Consider the following 25,896-nt stretch of genomic DNA (forward strand, 5'->3'; position numbering starts at 1 on the left):
ACCATCTTAAATGCCTTGAACAAAGAAACAATACTAGTAATATAATATGTACATGATATATGATTCAATTTAAGAACCCAGATATAGATCAATCATCTGTTTTGTAATACTTCCTATGTATATATACATGTACATGTATTAGTTTGTGTTTTGTTATATACTATTCATGTTCATGACTGTAGTATGGCTTAGTCTTATTTTAAATTACATTAAAAAATTGTCAAATATATGACTTGGAACCCCCACTCCCAAACAAACTCAAATATAAACTGTTCTCTCCCCCCCCCCCAGATCTCAGAAGTTAACAAAATATACAGTGTATCATATCATTTCCTATTTCATAAAGGCGGGGGGGGGGATGGGGGGGGGGGGGTTTAAAGACAACACCTGGGGGTCATTAATGTACTTTACTCCAGTTGATGCATCATAATGACTTTAGAAGATATTTTGTATTTTCCTGTTTCGTTGGGTCAGAACAGTCCCATAAGGTCATGACCTACATCGTATTTGATGCATTATAATACATTAAGAAAGAAATACTCCTTCCTTCCTATAATTACTCATATGAAAAATATAAGTGTCTACACTGACTTACATATGTAATACACAAATTTAATAAGAAATTGTTTATACAGGGTCAATATGGGGTCAACTCAACAGTGCATGCAGTCTGACAAATGAAAAAATAACTTTTGCAACTAAAATGACAGAAACTTTACAAATGCGATAGGATAGATAACGATGATAAGCTTATTTAAATATTAAAAGATGATGATACAGTATGCTGTCAAAGGGAGTTTACATTTAAAAAGTGAAAGTAGAACTTATATACATGTGTATGTATGCTGGCAGGAATCCCATGCTGGCATCTTATTATATTGTGCTACTGCTACTACATGTATTATGCTTACCTAAATTGGTCAACATCATAATGATAATCCAATTAAAACACAATAATGAATTCCTTTAGCTGATCTTAACTACCGTAATCCTTTTCTGCATACGGAAAACACAGACATGTATGTATGGGTGTTGCTAAAGCGCGGAACGGAAAACGGAACGGAATGGAAAATATCATCACGTTTATCGCTTAAAAAAGGTATAGACTGGCCAGAAACGATTTACTTTGTATCTTTTATTTATATCTAATGAATGATTATCAACATGTTGCTATCTTATTAATATTCATATGAATGTCTATCAATTATAGCATTGTATTCATTCGGCTATAGTTGAGTACGAAACGGAAAAATCAAATGTATACGAATTGTGAAACATTAACATGATTAAACGAGCAAATTAGCTATAACTTTTTACTTATTTCTCTTATATGGTATTGCTGGCATATTAGCGTAACGTACGCAGTTAGTGAAAGCGTTTTATGCGTGTTTTGAGTATTTTTATATTATTTTCAAATATGATGTACATGTATATACTTACATCAAAATTGAATTTTCGGTGTTCTAGACGATCTTTTATCATACAGACGATACAGTATCATTGAGATGGAAGAAAAAAACTGTAGGACTGACGACATTAAAAAATTAAAATACAGTAAACATTAAAATACCCGGTAATTTGTGAAACTAGTCATTTGTGAAACTAGTATTTTTAGCAATGCAATTTTGTTTACGTTTGCATTACAAAGCATGCAGTTGTTTATTCCAGCAGCTATATACATATGATCCGAATAGAGAGCTCTAGACGTTGCCTGGTTTGATTTTCCGATTATATATTGGGACTATAGTCTGTCGATCCCAAAATATTCATGCAGCACATTTGGACGATTTATAATGGAAAATGTTGACATCTTTTCTCCATTTGGAAGTCACTCAGAAGACCTTGCACAATTTTTCAACACTATAATCCGGGTCTGTTGAAATGCAAAACCCCGTAGACTTCTTTGTTTTTAGCCGTGTATTTATACCAGCTGATAAGCTAGAGAGGGCGTTTTAAAGAAAGAATAATGAGAATGTGTAATGCTTCTAAAAGAGAATCGCTTGAACCCTGAGGTATATATCAATATACAGCAAAAAGTGAATCGAGGATATTTTGGGACAGAATATAGTGGTCAATGCATGTACTGTTAATTTTGAGGAAATAAATATTCTTGAATAAATAATCTAATATTGCTAATCTTTCAAAAAAAATTAAAAAGGTACATAAAGTATATCGTTTTAGCATACTTAACAAATCTATGAGGTAAATAACATTAGATAAGATTTTCCGTTTTCCTTCCGTTCCGTTTTCCGTTCCGCGTTTTAGCAACACCCATGTATGTATACACGTGAACCCATCTAATCGAAGAGCTGGGTAAAACTAGTACCCGCTAATGAGACATGCAAACCTGTGTTGTGTACGTAACTTCAGACAAAGATCATTCATTTGTAACATGCATGTATTTTTATGACCTATTCTTCAAATCCACTTGCACTATTTTATTAGGTAAATAACAGCTTTAAGGTGGTGCAGGACACCTGCATATTGTGATGTACATGTATACTTCCTATTGAGATAAACAATAAAGTATATCAAATATTGATTAAATATTTACCCCCCAAATAATGTTACCTAACATTGAAGCGCAATGGGTTAGAGCGTTTACATGTCTGTAAGAGCATTGGGGTCCAAGGTGTATTTTTGGTAATTTACGAATTTTCATGGGGAGGGGAGGGGGGGGGGGGGGGTCTTGACCCCTCACTCCCACCCCTTCTCTAAATCTGTGCACACGATGATGTTCATGTAAGCACACAGAAGCAAATCTAAAACCGGCAACCGCCACGGGGAGGGGGGATAATTTAATTTTTAATTTTGTTTTGAATAATTATATAGACCATTATACTTCCTATGACATAAAATGTTAAGATTATTGATTAACTGAAAATTCACTGCAAACAGTTCTACCCCAAATTGCACATAAAGTGCTGCTCATGTCACGATGTGTATTATCATATGGGCAGGGATCTCATCCTTCAGTTATGAAAATTATAATTTTTAAATGTATTACGGGAGTTTGCATGTAGCCTTCATTTTTAATTAAACTGGTACAAAACAGTGTTGTTTAGGGGCAAACACATGGTGCGGGTATTACTGTCTAATGACAGCATCTAGTTTCAATTACAATTGCGATTTAAAAGTCCACGACTACAGTACTTATTAAAAATAGTATAAAATAATGGCCATTGTCTTAAAATTGAAATTTGTTTTTCCTTTTGAATGTTAAGAAAAAAAAGTTGATATAGGTATTTTGAATGTTTTAGTCCAATTTGAAAGTCAATTTTTTAGTTATAAGCAAGATATATAGTTACGTGATTTGAATTCTTTGTTTTGTAAAACAAAATTCGAGAATTGTTATTGTTTACATATGTGGTTTATTAGTATAAGTAACTAATAAATGTTGCTGTCTTAATAATATTATTTATGAACACATTGAATCAGTTTACCTTGTTTGCCAAGAATCTTTTGTCAAATAAATGGTAATTCCATAATTTACATTATTTGTAAACAGATAAAAGACTGAATCTTTGTTTACATAACAATGAATTCTAGCCTCTCTATCTCTGATATAACTTTACTTCAAACTTTCAAATTGTTGGTCAGGGGCTCGTAACATAAAGGGTACTTAAGTCTAAGACAGTGCTTAAGTTGTTTAAACTGCACAAGTAAATCAATTGTACATAGAAATTAAAAAGTAAAATTTTGATCTAAAATCGTGTCCCTTTAATAATAGGGATAGTTTCTAAATGTAAGTAGAAACACAAAACGTGTCTATAAATTAGAAACATTTGTATATTAAACAAAAATAAAGATTTTCAGTTTCATAATTCAAATCAAAGTAGATATTCATAAAAAAGTCCCATTAAGCAATTCAAACATTCCTCTCTTTTTACGATATCTAAAACTATATGATGCTGAGCCACAAAAAAAATTGAAAACAGTTATTGCTCTAATCCCACTTTTCCATTCTACCGTTATTCTTTATATTAAATAAAAAAAAACGACAATAAATAGGAAATGCTTTAACAAAAAATCTATACTACATAATAGAACATGAAACAACTTTTCCAAAAACATAATTATGAATTTAAAAAATTATAATTAAAATGAGATACAATTCATCAATGTTTTAAAATTTTGATCGTTAGATATTGAGCTCAATGAAAAGGAATAAATCCATTTCATACCCTGTTTTTAAGAAATCAAATCCATCTTTGGACCCTGAAGCTAACAAAGAGAAGATGGGACAGAGTGTTCGTTTGAAAAGGGAATTCTCTAATTCATTTTTGATGACTTAATGTGGACAACTTCTCGCGAAAAATCGTGAGACCTTGGAGGCTCTCCGCTTGTCTTTAGTTTCCATTCCTCTGCCCTAGTGTTTTTAGACTGATTCCTGATATCCTGTACCTCGCTTGGGACCGGGGCCATTGGGGGATTGAAAGAATTTGTCAATTCTATATACTGATCAGCTTGACAATGAAGAGAATTCGGAAGGTGGAGGAGTTCAGGAATATGGTGAGTGACCAATTCAGAGTCGCTACTCTCTTCTTCCACAAACAATGGATCACAGTCTCGCAAAAATAACATTTGCTCTGTCTCTAAAATTATATTTAGTTCACAACACTTTCCATTTTCCGCAATGCTCTTTGCCAATTGTATATGCTCTAGAGCTTGATCGATGTCTCCCTTTAAATGACACAACCGAGATTTAGCTATAGCAAAATACATTTGTACTCGACGCACGGCATCGGGGGAGTCGTATATTTGTATCAGTCTCTCTGCCTCTTTCATGACAGCGCAAGAACATCTGTATCGTTTTATAAATCGACATCGCATTCCTAAACCCAAGTAACAAAACAGTAAACGAAATGTAAACCTTCTCGTCCAAAACAATCTGATGTCATCAGGTTCATTTTTCAAAATATGAATCGCCTTCGTGAAATGGTCGTATATTGCATCAGTTATTATTTGAGGGAAGAATTCATACCAAGCTCTGAGGTATAGAATAACTTTATACAGCGTATCAACTATTTCCATACAACCAGAAACTCTGTTTGCGCACACCAATGCTTCTTTTATCATTTCATCACCCTCACTTTTTCGGTTAGCAAACGACAAAACAACCGCCCTTCTACCGTAAAGCATGCACCGAGACAAATCCGGACATGACGTCATAATCAAAATTGACTCCATATCTAGAAAAAGTTGGTCATTGGGATCGATAGCGTTAGTCTTGTTTGCCATGGAATCCATTGTAAGAGTTAAACTCGCAATATATTTATCACATAGTTCTGTCAAATCCTTTTTTTTAAATATGTGCGGCATACTGTTTATTTTATCCTTTATTTTCACCGAGAAATTTCTGAAATGTTCGACAGGATCTTTAAAAACCATATCTTGGATCATTTTTTTCATTGATTCAGAAAAAAGTTGAATTCTCTTTCTCCTTGGTGCACTGAATTTTTGAATCTTTGATGGTATTACACGCATTTTGATATTATGCCAAATAACGACCAATTTATTAGCTAAATCCCTTTTACCAGATTGGTCTATGATATTAATGACGTATTGTAAGCCACACGGCAATCGTCTGGCTCCTGAGATTTCTTGAGTTATTAATGTACTAAAATATTCTTTATTGAACTTTGGTTTCAAAAGCAATCTACATAGTTTATCAAAAACTTCTTCGCTTATTACACTTTTGTTTTTTAACTCCTCAAGCAGCTCTGTAAGTTCCTCTTTCGTTTCAAAAGACTTAAAGAACAGTTTAAGTGCTAATATCTCAGCTTGATTTAGATGCCTTAAGCTGTAGTTCGCATCTTCTTCAACCCCCTGGTGATTCCAACCGACTTTCTCTGCACCTCCATATGAGGAAGCTTGTGGACTCAAAATTTTGGTTTGCGACGATGTGGAGATCGCTACTGTATGAGTATCATTCATTTCTGTAATAGAGAAAAAATGATTATAAAGGCCTTCATGGAAACCAGCAACTATCTTACTCCGTTTTAGATACCAACAAGGGTATGGTGTTTATATAAGCTGTATCCAGTTGTATAAACATATAGACTTTCGAAGAGCAACTCAATTTTTTATATGTCACTAATGAGCATTTTAAAAGATTAAAGCAAAACGGGGAAATATGCCCTTCGTCGGTCGTTTTGATCAATTTTTCCCTGAGTAAATGTCATTTTTTGAAAACATTAAATACAAAATAAATATGACAAAGACTGCATAATTTCCTCATTAGATATTCAAAAGGTGAATTGTACCATAATGATAAAATCATGTGGATTTCTTGTATCCCTGTCACTTGTGGCTTGTACGTGGATTTGTCTAAAGCCGAAGTGTCATTCAGGTGACCTTTTGCAGTATTGGTTTTCGTCCGTCGCGTGCATCGCTAATAGTGCTATGTGCGTCGTGCGTTAAAATTTTTAGTTTTAACTTATTCTTGATAACTACATGGTCAATTTTTACAAATTTAATGTGAAGCAACTCTGTAGTAAGAGAAATCTAAATTGTGAAATTCATGGCTCTACCACCTCAAGGGCGCCATGGGCGGGGCTAAATGTGCAAGAAAAGGCCAATTAAAAAAAAAAAGAATTTCCTCTCTACCCAACACATGTGGGGAAAGAACCAAATGCATGGTTATGATGTCCATGAAGCCCTCTACCAAAATTTGTGAAATTTATGTACCCAGGATCAGGGGTTCAGGCCCTAGGACCGGTCAAATATGTTTATACAATATAAAATGGTTTGGGGCAGTTTACGCTTTATAAACCGCGAAGCGGTTTATAAAAAAGCGTAAAAAACTGTTTCAACCCATTTTATATCGTATTAAACTAATATTATCAAAACCGATTTGGTTGGATTTTTCCTATAGCGTCACGATCATTTCTGTCAGCTACGTCATGCATAAATTATACACGCCGTCTTTGTGAAAACTTTATGATTGGTTAACTCCTTTTCTTAGGCGGAGTTATCAGTACCCGCTTATGCAATGCCAGAGCTGAAGGATTTCTCATAACAGTTCATTTCCCCAAATATGGAATCATTATCGACTATCCCCTATGTTTAAACTCGGTGCAAAACTGTAACTCTCTCTCTCTCTCTGTTTAAACGGGCGTTAAACCATAGCCTCAAGCTACGGCCCAGAGTACGGCGATATAAAAAATATAATATTTAAAAGTTGCATGTGCTAAGCGTTCATTTCATGTAAATACCGTAAATGTATAATGCACATGTATTACCTACTAACTTGCCAGTCGAAGTGAAGTGATAGATATGAATTCCTCGATTTCTACACCTTTCGATCAGCAATCGACAGTCAATAAAAGAATTGAACGATGGTGTGAAAGAACGAGACGGAAGTGGAGAGTGCAAGGGGGTTTGTACATACATGTGCGTCTTCATTAGGCAAGTGTCCGATTCGTTTCTCTTCTGCTGCCCTAGCTATTACTTTCGGTGTAAATACATGTATATAACTATACTAAAATATCCCCAAACCATTTACTGCAGATTTCTTTATTTTGCCTGTCTCTGAACCACCGATCACTAGCTCCATACATGTACACTGGTTTGTTTACATACATAAAAATACAACTCTTGATCCGCTTTCCAAGTACAGTTAAAGGTTGTTTAATAGGAGAAAATTTGGGGCAAGTAAAATACAATAATTAACAGTAGTAAACTAAATGAAGAATTATTTAAATGGATTATTTGCACAAAATGTGGTATGGTATAATGTAAATCTTCTTCAAAAATAGCGTTATTCTTATGCGCGGTAAATTGCCGTAGAGTTTTTTTGTACATGTAAGTATTGTATGCACTGTAGCTTTACATTTACTAACCCAAAATTTCTACAGCTATATATATTATGTACCGTATGTATGTTTTATCACAAGTGTACACTTTCGAAAAATATCCCAATTTCGACCACAGGGGCTTGGTTGTTGGATAGTGAAGTTCTTAATTATTTGTTCCCGAAGAAAAAATTGATTAAAATTGGTTATCTTAGATTGTTTTCTGTGTATTACATTAAATAAATACAATGAAAACTCCCGTTTCAGTCATGTTAAAAAAGTGTATTCAATGTACTTTTTTAATGTACATTGAATACACTTTTTTAAAATGACTGAAAGGGTGGGTTTCAGTGAATTTATTTATTGCAATACACAGAAATACACATAAGATTACCAATTTAATCAATTTTTTCTTCGGGAACAAATAATTAGGAAATTCACTATCCAACAACCAAGCCCCTGTGATTTCGACAGTCACGAGTACCCATGTGAATTTTTCATTCTCTGATATGTTCTTGTTCTGTCCGTGCATAATTTAGTCTTAGTTGACCAGCAGCCAATCAGCAGTAAGCTGAATCCACCAATAAAAAATTTTGTGGTTAAGGTACGGGTATGTATTGTTTATGTATGACGTCGCTGATAGAGTTGAACGCGACGCGATCGGAAAAGTCCAACCAAATCGGTTTTAGTAATAAATATTGAATTCATTGCTTATAATTTAATTTTTTTTACTCTTCATTGTAGATAAAAACGGTCATTTGACCTTTAAAATGACGTAAAATTGTACAAGATTCAAACGTAACGTCAGGCGTATTGATACGTTTTTTACGTTAGTCTTACTATGACGTAGGCAACATTCTTTATACGATATAAAATATTTTTTTTAGCCAATCAGAAAGCGCGTTCCAACTAGAATTAAATTATTTAGTAATAAAAATATATTCAATATGTATAGAGTATATTTTCCTCACATATTTATTTGAGAAAAATTAGATGCATGGAATAATGTCCACGAAGCCCTCCATTTAAATTTTGAAATTCAGGGTCCCTTGATCAGGTGCTCAAGCCCTAGGGTGGACCCAATGTGGCCACTTAGTGGAAATATATTGATTCAGATATATTTACATTTTCAACTGTTTTTGTCTGTAATAACATTACGAATCAATTTTGAACCCTAAAACCAAATAACTTCATATAACATAAGTGACACAAAATGGGCGTTGCTTAAAGCATAGCCGAAAAACGATATCGGCTGCGACCCATAGTAATACATAGCATGTGCTACATTAAAAATTAGTGGTTTTAAAATAATATTGTTTTAAAGTGTACAAATTGGAAATTATATAAATATAAGCAATAAGGCATCATTCTTTAATTATTAAGAGGTGATCTTTTCGGTCGGAGCGTGGTCAAATCTATCATAAAGCCCTTCGGGCTTTATTGGATTTGAACACGCCCCGACCGAAATGATCACCTCTTATTTTATTTCTCCGACTTTTATCTGAAAACAGACTATAACTTACCTGTAATTAAATTCTTTTGTTCTCCACCTGCACCCCATTCCCACTTAGCCAACACAAATTTACCTGTATTTTACCTGTATTTTTTCAGAATGTTGGCTAAGTGGGAAGACACCTTCCTTATTTGATATTTTGTTGTATTTTCCCAGTCGTCGGGGATAAAGTCGTGCCTTGTTTTTGCTTTCATAATGTTCTGTTAAATTGTGAAATTCACTGCCCAGGCTATTGGACAGACTTTTATCGGCATCGGGGGTGGGGGTTTTAAATATAACCACAAATTGAAAACGTATTTTTACTTAGGGTAGTTGATGTTAGCCATCCAAATCAGTTTTAACTTTATCTTGAACAGCATGGCATATTGTCACTCGGCAATTTTGAATTAGATATGTGGGGGGTTTTTTTCTCGAAATTATTCTGAGCTTGGTATACTTGTAGAAAGAAGCTGTATATATGCTTTTTGAGTGCTTTATAAATGAAACTGTGAATATTATTAAAGAATGGCTATCAAATGCCTACAGGTCTTACCCAAACTTTACAATTTTGACCCGGGTCTGGAGCTAAGGAATAGATAATCATAGGCTCCTGTGACTCTTGGAACACCCCCTCCAACAAATAATAAAAGGGGTAACAGTCATATTAAGGTTTTAAACTTCAGTTATTTCAAATTGAAGCTTAAAATGCAAAAATGAGACTCTGGCATGTCAAATTAAGGGCTATGGTACGCAGGTGACTGCCAAGGACTTTGGGACTCTGGTTTCTACAAGTATACAATGCACAAAATATTATAAGTAGATTTCATGAAGTAGAACACATATTAAATTCAATATTTCCAAAAGTTAAAAGTGTTAAACTTGTTGTGGATAACAAGCACCAATAACCCAAAGTAAAAATACTTGTATCATATATGACCATATTTATCACCACCACCCCCCCCCCCCCACCAATGCAATACAAAACCTCACCTTCTGTCCCATGGCATAGTTTCACAATTTCAGATTAGAACATTATGATCATATTAATACTGCATGGCTTTATGTTCCATGACAGTCATAATACAGAATAAATATTTTAAAACCAATACATTTTCACTAAGTGGCCATATTGGTCCCACCCTAGGGCCTGAACCTCTTGATCCAGGGATCAAGGTTTTCAGTTTTCATAATTTAGGGGAAGGTCTTCATGAATATCATAACCATGCATTTAGTTTTCACATATATATCCATATTATATATATATCAAATTCATAACAATTGATATAACATGCATGTGTTGCGTGATTTCAAAACAAGTCAAATGCAACATTGTGATTAAATTATGACAGTCCAAAAATTTATTGTTAAAATTATGAATAGATGACACTAATTATAAACCCTAATACGCTGTAAAGACAATGAAATTCAGATCAATGAATAAGTTAAATCCCAACAATTGTAGGCTCCATTACTTTTCCGTGTCATAAACACAATGCACTATTAAATTTTGTGATCTTAATATTCATATCGTTACAGTGATATGAAAGTTTTTGATAATGGCCAACATATATTTTCCATATAGTTGAATACGGTACAAGTACATTATGATTTTGAAGAATATGGTTTTCTAATACTTTGTAAAAATAAATATCGTGTTGTTAAGTCGTCAACACAAATTCAGATTCAGAGAGAAAATGTAACAAATCAATACCTTTTAAAAAATTTGATTAATTCATTATTACCAGAGTTTAGCCGTCACAGAGTAATATCCCATATACGGTTGTAAACAGGTATCTTTCGTAAAATTAAATCTTAGTAGGCCTACATGTTGATTAAAGCCAGTTGCCTAATAACAGCTTCCTTTTTTGGTAACTTCTAAATTAATACATTTATGTAATACGCGCATTATGTTTATTTATATACTATATATGTAAATAGACTTAATAGACAAACCGAAAGTAGTACTTTTAAACAAAGTTGCGAATATTTTATGTTATTGAAAGGAATGAAATATTTTGAAGTTAATTTCAATATATTTTCTTGTGTTACAATCTGATATAAAGCCTGGATAATGCAGTATTTGTCTCAACAATCATAAAGAAGACAATGATTAAAATATCGGTGAATAATAAAGCTCGGCTTATAACCTCGGTATATATTGAAACCTTGCCAACACGTGGGTGAAAACAAACTTGAATAATGTAGTCCTCTCTCTCTCTTTTTTTTTTTTTGGGGGGGGGGGGCTACAACTCCATAGGATCTCCGTAATGGCGCAAGAACGGGAGTGACCACACCCGCAACGATCGTGTATAAATGACAATAACATTTGCATGTCTTACCTCAAACATTGTTGTTTTATATGGCATAAATTAATCCAAAAATATCAAGCGTAGTCAATATATCGGTTATTTTTCGTGTATGACAACAACGCAAGTTGAATTTGTCCGCCATGTTTACTAACCTTAATTGGTTTTATTTTGGGACAGCCAATGAGAATTCAGGAGCGGATCTTAAACTAAATGTAGGGTTTCTCCTTGTTTTGGGTGACCTATTGCAATTGGTCTTCGTCTGTCGTCGTGCGTCTGCGCGTCTTGATTCATGCGTTAACAATTTTACATTTTTAACTTCTTTTAAAAAACTACAAGGGCAATTGTTAATATTTTTTGTTTAAAGTAAGCTATATATAGTAAGAGGAATCTAAATTGTAAAATTCATGGCTCTACAACCCAGATCGCAACTGACGGTGCCAAATGGGCAAAAAGAATCCATATTTTCAAAAATCTTCTTCTCTAGTCCCACACATAATTAACTGAATGCATGCATGGTTATGTTGTCCATAAAGCACATTGTCAATATCAGGTCATGCTTTCTATTATGATCTTTAAGCTTTTTGCTGAATTTAAGGTTTCATAGTCCTTTTTTAAAGATTTCAGACAGGAAGGTGGTCATCATTACAATATTATAATTTTTCTACTCCGGAATGGAACTTAAGTAAATTGCATATATGAGACTCCTCGACAAGTTTGTGTATGGGCTATGGTACTCATGTCACCGTTAAGGCCTATTGGCCTCTTGTTTGTTTGTTTTTTATACCAGTATTCTTATGTCTCGAGAATTCACCATGTACGTTTGAAAACCTTTGCATATGACAGCATATAGGAAAATAATTACTTGGAAGATATGATTCCAGAATCAATATATGTTAAGGTGACTTAAAATTGGACACGATATAAGCTCCCGCCTCCCCCCTCCCCCCCCCCCCCCCAAGAAAAAAAAAATTCCAATTTTTATGACTAGAATTGTAAAGTGACCTTTTTTATGTTTTACTAAACTTTGAAAGTCAAAAGTCTAGGTACAAACGAAATACAAAGCGATAAGCTTAAGCCCCCCCCCCCTCACTAAAAAATCGAATTTCTTACATTTACATAGTAAAATTACCTTAATATGCCTCGCACCTCCCTCCACCACCTCCACCACCACCACTCCAACCCTTGCAAACCTAAATATCTCTCGGAACCCAACCCCCCCTCTCCCTGGATAAAAAATTCTGGATCCGCGTATGAAAACGTTCCGTTTAAGTCAAGATTACACGTTTCTTTCAGATAACGCTTTCTCTTGATATCTCTTTGCACTCCATCTAGCGTTTATTCAGTGCAAGAATGTTATTGATCGTTTGTTTTGCCTCTGTGTCTTGATTTTGCAATAGTAGCTGTTGATTTTGTAAGATAGGCTGTTGGTTTTCTTTTGTTTTAAGCTTGTCTGTTTCGTATTTTAGTATATGTTCTAAAATTAGTTGCTCGTTTTGCATAACCGTCTTTTTTACCCTTTCCGCTACCCATAGACCTCTTCAAACCACCTTTAAGCTTTCTTCTTGAGCAAATTGGTTCATCATATTTAGCAGATAGTATGGTCAAAGAACAACCCATCAGTATAAACTTAAAACTTTAAGCATGATTTTTTAAAACCATAAATTATCTTGTAGTAAGGAAGTGTTCCTTGAATTTTTCCTCTAAAACTTGAGTATTTTCCTGTATCTTTATTTACATTTGTCAAAGTTTTTGTCTGTGATAACACTACGAATTGATTTTGTAATGTAAAGTCCAAAAAAAAATTGACGTATTGTTGGGGCGCAAGCGGGATTTGTATAATTAGTATTCTAATATTTAATTGTACAATTGCTGAAAATTATATAAATATAAATTATAAGCAATCATTCTTTGTATATTTTGATGTGACAATGTCGGTTAAGGCGTGGTCAAACCTATCATGAATCTCTCTCTCTCTCTGTCTTTCTCTGTCTGACTCTCTCTCTCTCTCTCTCTCTCTCTCTCCATCATACACTCTTTTTTCAAATTAAAGCTTACCTTAATCACAATGGAAAATGAATTTTGTACCAAATCTCTTTAATCTCTTTTCTATCATGTCGATTTGGAAACAACACTAATTTTATGTTTTGTTCTACTGCCAACTGCCAAGATCAATAAAAATCCACTACTGTCATTCAGCCACTGAATCTATGCATCAAAATTCCCAGAAACAAAATCGAATTTTCATGAGAAACTGACTGAAAATGTTTTGGAAGATTCAGATTTAAAGGATTCACAAAAAAAATGCACAAACCAAAACTTCCACCTTATAAAGAATGGGGAAATAATTATGACCAATATCACAATATGCTTGGTCTTACATCATATGACAAAAAGCTTCATCAACGTTCAATGACAAAGCAGGGTGAAGTGATCATGGTTGTGGAGTTTTAAAGCCTAGTCCCTTATAAAAATTGTTTGTACTGACTCATCATTATTTTTTCTTTACCCGCAAAAATGCTATCTAATTCAATACTGTGATTTAAATTGTGAAATTTACGAGATACATTGTACATAATAAAAAATGACCTCTACATAAGGCTATTGTGAATCCTTACATGTATTAGTCGTAATGACAATGAAAACAGGATCAATAAACAAACCTAGATACAATGCATTATTCATTATTTCATTTCTATACTGTTAAGGTGTATTTATTTAAATTGGTCAATATATATTTTACTGATTTCCTGATATTCTGTTAAAACAAATATCATGTCGCTGAAGCGATCAACAAAGATTCACAGAAAACGTATTTGTTTTAATTTAACACAACAAATCAATACCTCTTTTAAAAAACTATTAATTTATTATTATCTTTCTTAAATAATCTTGATAATTACCATGAGCAATATTACTAATTTAATATCTACGGTATAAGTGGTTCTTATTTTTTGTACCATATAATTATTTTCGATACATTTGAACAATGGTAAACTGTAGTTCTAAGAAATGATTTTCAAGAATATGTTGTCCTGAAACTCCTTAAAAAATATCATAATGATGAAGTGGCCTACACAAATATAGATTTCTAGATATAAGAATGAATCGTTATATTTAACACAACAAAGCGATACCTGTTTAAGGAAATCATTATCTAGTCAAGTCGTCCAAAGTACCATAGTTAACTTTAGTTAATAGATAACTTTCGTTAGATCAAAACTCCAGTACTTAATTGTTGATTTAAGCTTATTACCTGACATTAATTTCCTTCCTTAGTTACAATAATTAGTATATTATGTGCACAATATGTTTATTTATATCAATCATGTAAATAAACAAACCGAAAGTAGTTTGAGGAGCGTGTGTGACTGGACTTCCAATACATTTATATTCTTCCGTATTAAAATTAAGATCTGATATAAAGACTGATATCGATGAGCGATGCAGTATGTGTCTGGATTCTCAGAAAGTAATGATACGGATTAACATATCCGTGTTTAATGCTTACTTATGACCCCGGAATGTTGAAACTTTGCCAAAACGTAGGTATAAACATAGATGCATTATATTTCTTAACGAAAAAAAGTATAAAATTCAATTTTTAAAAATCGCGCCGATGTTGAGAATGTTTTAGGCGAAACGATTGGACCCAAGTAGATTTACTGTTCTTCGATATATTACCCCCCCCCCCCCCCAAAATGATATAGTTTCGGGTAAATCAAGAGAGTTAAAAATTGTAGATAAAGCTAATAAGATTTATCATTTCTTTGAAGTCTTAGCAGAGATTTGTTTCTTTTTTAACCATTTGTGTTATCATGTGTAGAAGGTTGTATGGTCCACAAATAATACATCAGTCAAGTATAGAACCATTCCTAGTAATTTGAATATTTCCCTATATCTTTATTTAAAACTCCCCTTCTAAAGGTTATTAAAGTCTATAAATTGTCACAACCACCCAAATCTCTTAAACCAGAGACATCTGACGTTTTAAACTTGTCTCTTTATAAACAAAAGCTTCCTTATACTTTGATAAAACTTAATATTATAATACTTATAGTACAAGGAATTCTTTAAAGAGAAGGGTTTAAAGGTAAATAAAGTGCCCGTTTCTTAAACAGGTATTGCTAAAGAGTTGAAAAGTGTAATGCAATCTATCATGCATTTTAAATTTTCATGTTATAATAAAGAAACAAAATATATTAATAATATAATTAATATGTAAATATTAATATTGATACTGACAATTATGTTAAATGCTTTTTCTAAAGAATTTTATAAATTACAAAATGGTTAAGGTAAACCAAATCTCCTTCACGGAAAATAGGCGAAACCTACCAATATACACTGAGCGGAATACAGTCAATCTGATTACAAAGGCGCTAACCACAACTTGACTTCTTATTGACATGTTCACACATTTTAAATTCAAAACAATAAATGTGTGCAGTATCTGTCTGACCGTTCAGTGATAGAACACTTTGAGCCCAAAACTACTTAGTGTCCAAAATCGTTCCCTTATTCCAACTTGTACAGTCTATCTCATTCTGCATGATCTAATCTTTAAGAAAGAAATCATTTGGTCCAAATTAGAGAGTGTGTTGGTCGTGAAACATTGTTGTCCTAAAATTACATTTTGGCATGCAGTTAAGCTGAAACTCTCTCTCTCTCTCTCTCTCTCTCTCTCTCTCTCTCTCTCTCTCTCTCTCTCTCTCTCTCTCTCTCTCTCCACACATCCCGTCTTAAACTAACGCTTACCTTAATCACAAAGAAAAATTTATTTTGTTCACAATCTCTCTAATCTGGGTTTTTTTCACGTCAATTTAGAATCAACGCTTCCTGTTTGTTTTGATCTGGTGCCAAGATCAATGAAACAAATACCGTCATTCTGCCACTGAATCTACTCATCAAAATTCCCTGGGACCTACAGAATATAATCTGCATGTTTTGGAAGACTCAGATTTAAAGCAAATTCCCAAAGAAAATACACAAACTCAAACTTTCACATTTTATTAGGAATAGGGAGATGGGGATACGATTATGACAAATATCACACTATGTTTGTCTTTGAGATGGGGATACGATTATGACAAATATCACACTATGTTTGTTCATACATTATAATTATGAAAAAAAAGTTCCATCGCCGTTTAATGAATACGCGGGGCGAAGTTAGCGTAGTTTAAAACCTTATCTTAATTGGCTTTACTGAATCATTTTTCCATTGGAAAATTCTTTTTCTTTGCCGGAAAAAATGCTAGTCAAATTCAATATTGGGATTCAAATTGTAAAAAAAATGATATATAAATTAGGCTATTAGGAATCCTTACATGTCTATGTCGTAAAAAGAATGAAAACAGGGTTATTGAAACAACTAAATACGCTTCCGTGGCCTAATCACAATGCACTATTATACAATTATTACTGTTTTTGAGGTCAGTACTATAGCTACCTGATAAGTACAATATCTAATATGTACTTCGATGGTAGCTAAATCATCGTATTGATAAAAAAAAATAACAATAATTATTTTATTTTATGATCAGCGACGAATCTCAACATAATTATATATCTCACTGAGTGTTATCAAGCGAAGATTTTAGTTTGAAGCCATAGCTGAACAAACTGATATTTCATTGGATGATCTATTTTAGTTTAATATAGAGAAAATAAAATGTTATATATTGACCCTCTTGGTCACGTGCAGTTGAATATAACGTTCTTTTTTTGTAAATGGATACGATCTATAAAGCAATCAAAACTATATTCATTTTGACAGGTTCGCTCATTCTCCTACTAAAACTAGTATATGTGCTATATATTTGTTGGCGTTCTTCATGGTATACAATGCCATGAATAAAATTCCTACTTCTGTTCACAAGCGAACCTTTTTAATAACAAATGCACCTTTTTAATTGATTTATAACAGCATGGAATGTCCTCGAGAATAAATGAGTGCTGATTAAATTATTGCACTGCTCAGAGTACGTGTTGATAACATTTTTAAGTACATCTAATAAAGGTCCTGAAGGTAAAATAGAAATATCTTCCTTATCAGTCTGACAGTCTTATGGTAGAACGAACTAAATCAAAACTCTTAATAACCAAATATCCATTCCTAAAGTTGACATGTATATATATATATACATGCTCTCTCATTCTGTATCGTCCAGTCTTTAAGAAAGAAATCAAATAAGAGGATGTGTTGTTCGTGTAACATCATTGTCATAAAGTAATGTTTGGGCCCGCAGTAAAAGCTAAATTCCCTCCCTCTCCTTCTCTGTCTGTCTCTCTGTCTCTCTCTGTCTGTCTCTCTCTCTCTCTGTCTGTCTCTCTCTCTCTCTCTCTCTCTCTCTCTCTCTCCTCTCTCTCTCTCTCTCTCTCTCTCTCTCTCTCTCTCTCTCTCTCTCTCTCTCTCTCTCTCTCTCTCTCCATCACATAATTTTGTCTTAAACTAACGCTTACCGTAATAGCAATGGAAAATATTGTTCACAGTCTCCCTCTTCTCTTTTCTATCACGTAATTTTCGATTTTAGAAGCAACACTTCCTTTATGTTTTGGTATTTTGCCAAGATCAATGAATTATTATAAACAGAACTGTCTCTCAGCCACAGCATCTACGCATCAAAACACTCAGAGACCTGCAGGATCGAATCGAAGCTCATTGAGAAACTGACAGAAAATGTTTTGGAATGCTCATATTTAAAGAATTCACAAGGAATATATAGATATAATGGTTTTCAGGTCTAGGAAATTTGAGTGTAACAGCTGTGTAGATTTGTGACAAGTTCAAACTATGAATGGGAAACTGATTATGAACAATATTACTATTTGGTTATCCACTACCTAAAAATAGAAATTTGATCGCCTTTCAAGGACTTTTTTCCGCGGGAAGGGCTGATCGGGTGGTGGTAGTAGTAAATCTTTACCCAAAACTTATAAAATTGTCTTAACTTACTCATTTTCTACATTTATCTCAACCGGCAAAATGCTACATATTTTCCGTGGGGGGGGGGGGGGGGGGGGGGCAAATTAATTACTACTAGATGTACTTAAAAAAAAACTATAGTTTTGATATATCGTGATACACACTCAACCTCAAGCAGGTCATCTTGATACAACTGAAGGAAGACTCTTGTCAGTTGTATAATGAAAGAAGAAGTTTCAGTATCGGTGCGGTTTAAGAGTCATCGAAACCCCGTGACTTCTACTATTTATCACAGTACGTCACAACATGGCGATTTGAACGCATTGTGAAAAAGTTTATATCACTAAAATGTGTTGTCCATCTCTGTGGCGCTATTGGTGTAGCTCCAATTTACCAATCTGCAGGTCTCGAGTTCGAATATCTCAGGGGCTTTTATTTTCATGAACAGTATTTAAGTTTTAAGAATTGTTATTTTTTCACAAAAAAATTTCTGTCACTTTCAAGTCGAACACATGCTGGAAACCCATATCTTTATGTAATTTAGATTTTAAATAGAGAATATGTCACGGCTCAATAGGCTGGGTGTTTTATTAATGCAAATGTAAAGGTTAATTAAATGTTACTTTAATGAATCAGAATATACCTTCTTGTACCGAAAAGGTATGATTGAGTTAACTTAGGGTTAGAAATATGCCTCATATTGTTACAGATACTTTTTCAGATCAAACTTCAGTACGTATCGATTAAAGCTGATTGCGTAACTTATTTCCTTCCTTGGTTACTATAATCAATGTATTCATGCAAAATGCGTAATATGTCTATTTACTACACATACAGTTGCTGATAAACAGACAAACCGAAAGTAGTCTTTTAAACATTTTGAAAAGAATATATTGCATTGTAATAACGTATATTCTATTCTCTAGTGTTGAGATCATCCAAAGTCTGAACAATGTAATTATCAGAAAGAAGATAATGTTGGAACTTTAATCTCTTATACTGTATGTCGGCTTTTAAACCCCGGTATGTGTTTTATCATATTTTAAGATAACTATTGTACTCATTTTTTTGACATTATACAGTCAAATGCGGAATTAACAGTATCAATTAACCAATTAGTGCGGTAGAAATCCATATGTAAGTGCTCTGAAAAATAACAAAATCTACGATAAAGTGGGTATGACGAAATTGTTATTGTAAACATGAAATCAATTTTTAACAATTACTTTGGGTAACAGGATTAGAGTCATCAACTTTAGGTTAAACGATGAAGTTGCAAATACAATTTGTATGTACTTCTGAACATTTGTTTCAACAAAAATCGTTCAAATTTGTTGTTGTTTCTTTTTTTTTGGAACAGTGTAATTGTTTCGCTAAGTTGGCTCCAAGTCAAATATTTCCAGTGATGATGATGTAATAATATTATTTAATATAATTTTAAAATAAGACTAGTCTGATTACTTTAATAGTAATTTGTAATAACAGTATTACAAACTGTCTGATCTGTGGCGAGTTTTCAGTTCATCTCCATTTTTGTTTTACCTTAACTCTAGTTTGCTGAATATGATTTGTTTATGAGGGACCTTCTTCCTGGTAATTGGAATTTTTATTTTAGTACCTCTAACTCGTCCCCTCTGACGCAAGACCAACGGTCATGCAGCAACCCCCGATCTCTCGCTCCACAGCGCGACGTGCCATAGCCACTACATATATGCATCAAAACCAGGATCCGGATATCGTTCCAGCTTATCTTCCAAAGCCATCTTCCAGAGTTTGGGTTATTCGAGATCAAGATGGCGTTCAATATGCAGGACGTCAAGGTACGGGTGCTTTTCATCCTTATCTTCCCTCCAAAAACACACTATTAAGGGTGCTATAGGTATTATATCATCCATCTCTTTGAGACGAGCAAACTTTTTAAAGCAAACTATTTTTTTCTTTGAGGCAAGCAAACTTTTATTGATTTAAAGAAAATATATATATATAATTTCTGTTTTGGTTCAAATTAAGAACTGTAAAATATTTTTTTTAAGTAATAAATGCATAATTATATATTATAATATAATATGATTTTACATGCACCAGAATATAATCCGTATCATTTAAAATATAAATGTGTTTTTAATTTCCTTATTAACTTATAATCAAAGAGTAAAACTTGTTATCTAATTAATAATTTTACTCTATGTTGTTACTTTTAACTGTAAATGTATGGTTTGATTTCAATGTAGATTTGTTGTTCCTTTTAACTATAGATATGCGGTTACTTTTAACTTTAGATATGGTAGATCTCATTCAACAAATGGAGAGGACATTACGTGACATACATACATTTCCAAAAGCCTCCTGTTTGCCTCGTGATCATCGGATTCATCTTTATATGACCGAAAAACACGCACTTCAAGTTTTCCTCCAGTCGTTAACAGTTGAACAACTGAGACTTATTCTTCAGATGTTCAAAACAAGATGTCTTATAAGCGAAGAAATTTACGATTATTGTTTGGATTTGTTCCTTCTCAAACGAGAAATAACAATAGAAAACGTTCAATTCCTAATTCAGCACCTGTTGAAAAGATGTACTTATGGATTACCATACATTGTGTATGTAATGCACCACTTTGGTCACGTGGAACTGGCTTATCAGTTATACAATATTTACCTCAATCTCAATATATCTCCAATCTATATGATTGTCCACAAAATTGATGCATCGAGCAGAAAAAAAAATTCAAAAATATTTCGAGATCATGAAAACAAACATTCAATACATGGTGTTCAAAGATCCTTTTAATTTTTTCAAAAAACTTTCTGTCCATTTTAGGCAAAAGATAGCAGACACACATCCCTCATCAACAAAGTTTACTGTCTTGTGTGATAAATATGTTGTGCTTTTAGCCCTCACAATGGACACTCTGGTTAATAAAACTATTGAGATCAGTCCAGATGACCAAGTCTTTCATGACATGGAACGCTTTGGAGCCATGACGTCATGTCCGGATCTGTCTCGATGCATGCTTTACGGTAGAAGGGCCGTTGTCTTGTCATTCGCTAACAAAAAAGGGGAGGGCGAAGAACTGGTCAAAGAGGCTTTGGTCTGCGCACACAGAGTTTCTGCTTGTTTGGAAACTGTTGACCTGCTGTATAAAATCGTTCTATTTCTTCGTGTTTGGTACGAACATTTTCCTCAGATTACAACAAATGCAATTTACGATCACTATAGAATGGCAATGCAGATCTTAGAAAATGAACCGGACGACCGCAGGGAAGTTTGGGCAATGAAGTTTACATTTCGTCTGTTGTGTTGTTTTTTGGGATTGGGAATGCACTGTCGTTTTATCAAACATTTTAACTGTACTAAAAATGTAAAAACAGAATCGGAAAGACTTTTGAAAAAATATCAATCTTCCGAAACTGGACTTCGTTTAAAAATGTACTTTTCAATAGCTAAATCTAGATTATATCATTTAAAGGGGGACACTGATACAGCATTGGAACATATACTTCTGGCAAAAGAGATTGCAATGAAAGGCAAATATGTTGAATTGAAAACTATTTTAGAGTCGGAACAAACTTTATTTATGTCTGACGCTGCGCCATTGTTTGTGGAGGAAGAGAGCAGCGATTCTGACAATATTGTCAGTCATTGTATTCCAGAACCCATCCACCTTCCGAATTCTTGGAATCCGAATTCTTTTCAGAGTCCCAAAAATCAGTGTGTAGAATTGACAAATTTTTCTAACCTACCCCCTGTGCCTGCCTCGGTCCCCAGCGGTGAAGGAACTATTAACAGTGTGTCTGAAAACGCTAGAGACGATGAACAGGAAGTAAATACTAATGAAGAGCCGCGTAGGTCCCACGACTTCTCTCTGGAAACTATTCATATTAGGTCATCTAAAATGAATTTAATTTAGTTATATAGAGAACTTTGTTTACAAACTCTGTCTTTGTGAAGGACGTCTCAGTCTCATCCTAACTCATTTGTTGAATTCAGGGTTCAAACATGGATTAATTCTTTATATTTACATTTTGAACTGTCTTTGTGATAACATTACGAATCAATTTTGAAGCCTGTAACCGAATAATTTCATATAAGATGAGTGACACGAAATAGGTGCGCGTGTCTTATAGCATAACCGAAACACGTTATTGGCTGAACCGCGTGGTAATACATAGATTATGCTACATAAACAAAAATCGTGATTTTAAATTGTTGTTTTAAACTCTAGATTTAAGAAATCATTCTTTTAGCATTATGAGGGGACAATTCTGTTCGGAGCGTGGTCAAATTTATCATAAAGCCCTTCGGGCTCTATTTGATTTGACCACGCCCCGACCGAAATCATCCCCTCATAATACTTAAAGAAGATAATTTCGGTCGGGGCGTGGTCAAATCTATCATAAAGCCGTATGGGCTTTATTGGATTTGACCACGCCCCGACCAAAATTATCCCCTCATAATACTTAAAGAAGATAATTTCGGTCGGGGCGTGGTCAAATCTATCATAAAGCCCTTTGGGCTTTATTGGATTTGACCACGCCCCGACCAAAATTATACCCTCATAATACTAAAAAATTGTTTTATTCGTTAATTAAAAATGAAGACTATACAAACTAGGGATATTTTGCCGTTGAGAGGAGGATATTCATATAATTGGAAGTACTTTTATCTCCATTTGGCAGCTATATACATGTATAAGAATCTTGCAAGCATTTTTAAACATAAAATACTAGCATAAGATAATCATATATTTGAGACACTCAGTTTCACTGTTATCTCAAACAACGACCCTATACTTATAATATGATTATTACAATAGGGAGAAAGTGATTATTAAGTCATATAATTAATCCAATCTTTGTTCACAATAAAAAAGTACATTTGCATGTCTTTTCACATTCTAGTATTTCTACAATCATTGCCAAAAAAGTTGTAAACTAGAAATTATTTCAGAAATGGGACAATATTTACTTTTGACCTACGCTGTGCCATTGTTAGTGGAAGGAGAGAGCGGCGATTCTGGCAATGTTACCAGGACTTCGCTGTATTTCATAACCCATCCAACTTCCGCCCTCTTATCACCCAACAAAATCGTGTGTGATGTATTGATATAAACTGTTTCCATCTTATCAACGTGGAAAGAGATATAGCTATAATGGTTCAAGTCCATTGAATCAGATCGAAGGACTGCAGGGTTGTTCGGTTTCTCTGTTGGCCATATATATACCTGCCAAAGTTTTACCTTTATCCATGAGCGATCGCGAGACCTATGTATATTTATAATAAGTTTTTCTTACGACTCAATGTCAAGATCAAGTAAATGAAAGAAGCCTTCGGATTTCTGAAATTTGAGATTTGACTTTTTTCAATGATGCTTTTTAACAATAGCTTGGTTTTGTATGGTCAACTGGGGCTCAATTTTAAGATAAAGACGGTAAAGTGTCTTGTTTGAAACTGTCATTTTAAATTGAATATAGAAAGATATCAGCTACAAATCGGAGAGGTTTTTCCCTTTTCTTGACGAATGAAATATATTTATGATGCCTACAGTCTCTCTAAAAACAGCACATAAAATGTTCCTGACCTCCTCTTTAAATGTAATAAAATTGAACATGGGTATCGGGAGATTAACTTTCACTGAATTTTAGATGGATTGTCAAGAAAAAATTTTATTTTTACATAATTCCCTTTTATTCATAAAGTGCGGGGAAAATCTAGCACCCAAATAAAACTAAGAAAGCATTTACTAGATCTTGACCTAATATCGGAAATCTCAGAAACTGTGGAGATCTCAATCCATTTTTCAAGATATATGTCGTGAGTTTCAGCAAGTTGCTTTGCAATTCTGGTGTTTCGTTTGAGATACCTTTAAAAATATGTAAACATTAACTTGAAATTGCATGTACATTGGATGATAATAAATTTAAAGTAAAACATTTGACTTAAATTTTTTTTTACCTAACCAAAACCTAAGGATTCACCCATTTATTATGGTCAAATATAAAAATATTGGTCATTGTGACGAAGATTGTCTGAAAATGTTTATAAAAACAAGTGAAAAGCTGTCAATGTGACAGCAAACCGGGTTTTCTTTTACGTGAACTGTATCCATAATCCATGTCAACCCGTATCCAGTGAAATGGAGTAGCCTATATGCACCATTTTGCCAAAAAATTACTAAGTTCAAAAGCTGTTATTTCTTCCATAAATTATCAGAAATCAAATTCCTAGCAATATGCACACCACTAATATATGTACAATTAATCTGCAAAAGAACAACTTCCTATCTTGATAACTGTAGGAGGAGTTATCCGTACAATGAGGGTACCCTATATGCAATATTTTGCCAAAAAATGACTAAGTTCAAAAGCTGGTATTTTTTTCATAAATTATCGGAAATCAAAATTCTAGCAATATGTACACCTCTGATATATGTACAATTGATCTGCAAAAGAACAAATTCCAATCTTGATAACTGTAGGAGGATTTATCCGTACAATGAGGGTACCCTTTTGGCAGCCGCATGCCCGCCCGCCACTTTCACCATTTTAATAACCGGATTTTTCCGTTGGAAAACCCGGTTAAAAACTTCTTGTTCTTTATGAGAATAATAAAAGACTTCTTTTCTATTCATTTCTGAACTTGATTGCATAAGAACAGAAGCTAAGGTATAATTATACCCCCGCTCCGAAGGAGAGGGGGTATACTGTTTTACCCTTGTGTGTATGTCTGTCCGTCCGTAACAAAAATTTCTGTCGCATTTATCTCAGCAGCTATTTATCGCAGATGCTTGAAATTTTTACACAGTGTTTGTTAAGGCATGCCATATCGTGGGATATATTTTTGTACTAATCGGACGTCAACTTCCTGTTAAATGACGACATTGCTTATTTTTTAACCAACATTTTCAAACAAATTTTCCTCAAAGATTTCTCAGCAACTATTTATCGCAGATGCTGGCATGCCATATTGTGGGATGTATTCTTGTACTAATCGGACGTCAACTTCCTGTTAAATGAGTAGTTTGTTTATTTTAGCCAAAATTTTCAAACAAATTTTCCTCAAAGATTTCTCAGCAGCTATTTATCGCAGATGCTTGAAATTTTAACACACTATTTGTTTAGGCATGCCATATTGTGGGATATATTTCTGTACCAATCGGATGCCAGCTTTCTGTTCAATGTCGACTTTGCTTATTTTGCATATTCACATCAGAGCGGGAATATCACTAGTGAGCATTGGCTCACAGATATCTTGTTTTTAATTTTCTTTGCAATTTTTTGAAATATTCTTGAATATTTAAGGCATATTTCAAAGTTATAACCCGATAAACAGATACAATTCATCTCATGCTTCTGGCACCTACTAGTATCTCC

The 25,896-nt window shown here is 33.7% G+C and overlaps 1 long non-coding RNA gene across 1 annotated transcript; it reads right to left on the reverse strand.

The window, feature by feature from the left end:
- Nucleotides 1-3,384: 3,384 nt before the first annotated feature.
- Nucleotides 3,385-18,258, reverse strand: LOC105338632 (uncharacterized). Its single transcript, XR_010708592.1, has 3 exons — nucleotides 18,060-18,258; nucleotides 9,842-10,073; nucleotides 3,385-5,939 (listed from the first exon to the last, which is right to left on the reverse strand). It is a non-coding gene; the product is annotated as an uncharacterized lncRNA (long non-coding RNA).
- Nucleotides 18,259-25,896: the final 7,638 nt, after the last annotated feature.

This window comes from Magallana gigas, chromosome 8 (genome assembly GCF_963853765.1).
Source record: "Magallana gigas chromosome 8, xbMagGiga1.1, whole genome shotgun sequence".
Taxonomy (NCBI): Eukaryota; Metazoa; Mollusca; class Bivalvia; order Ostreida; family Ostreidae; genus Magallana; species Magallana gigas.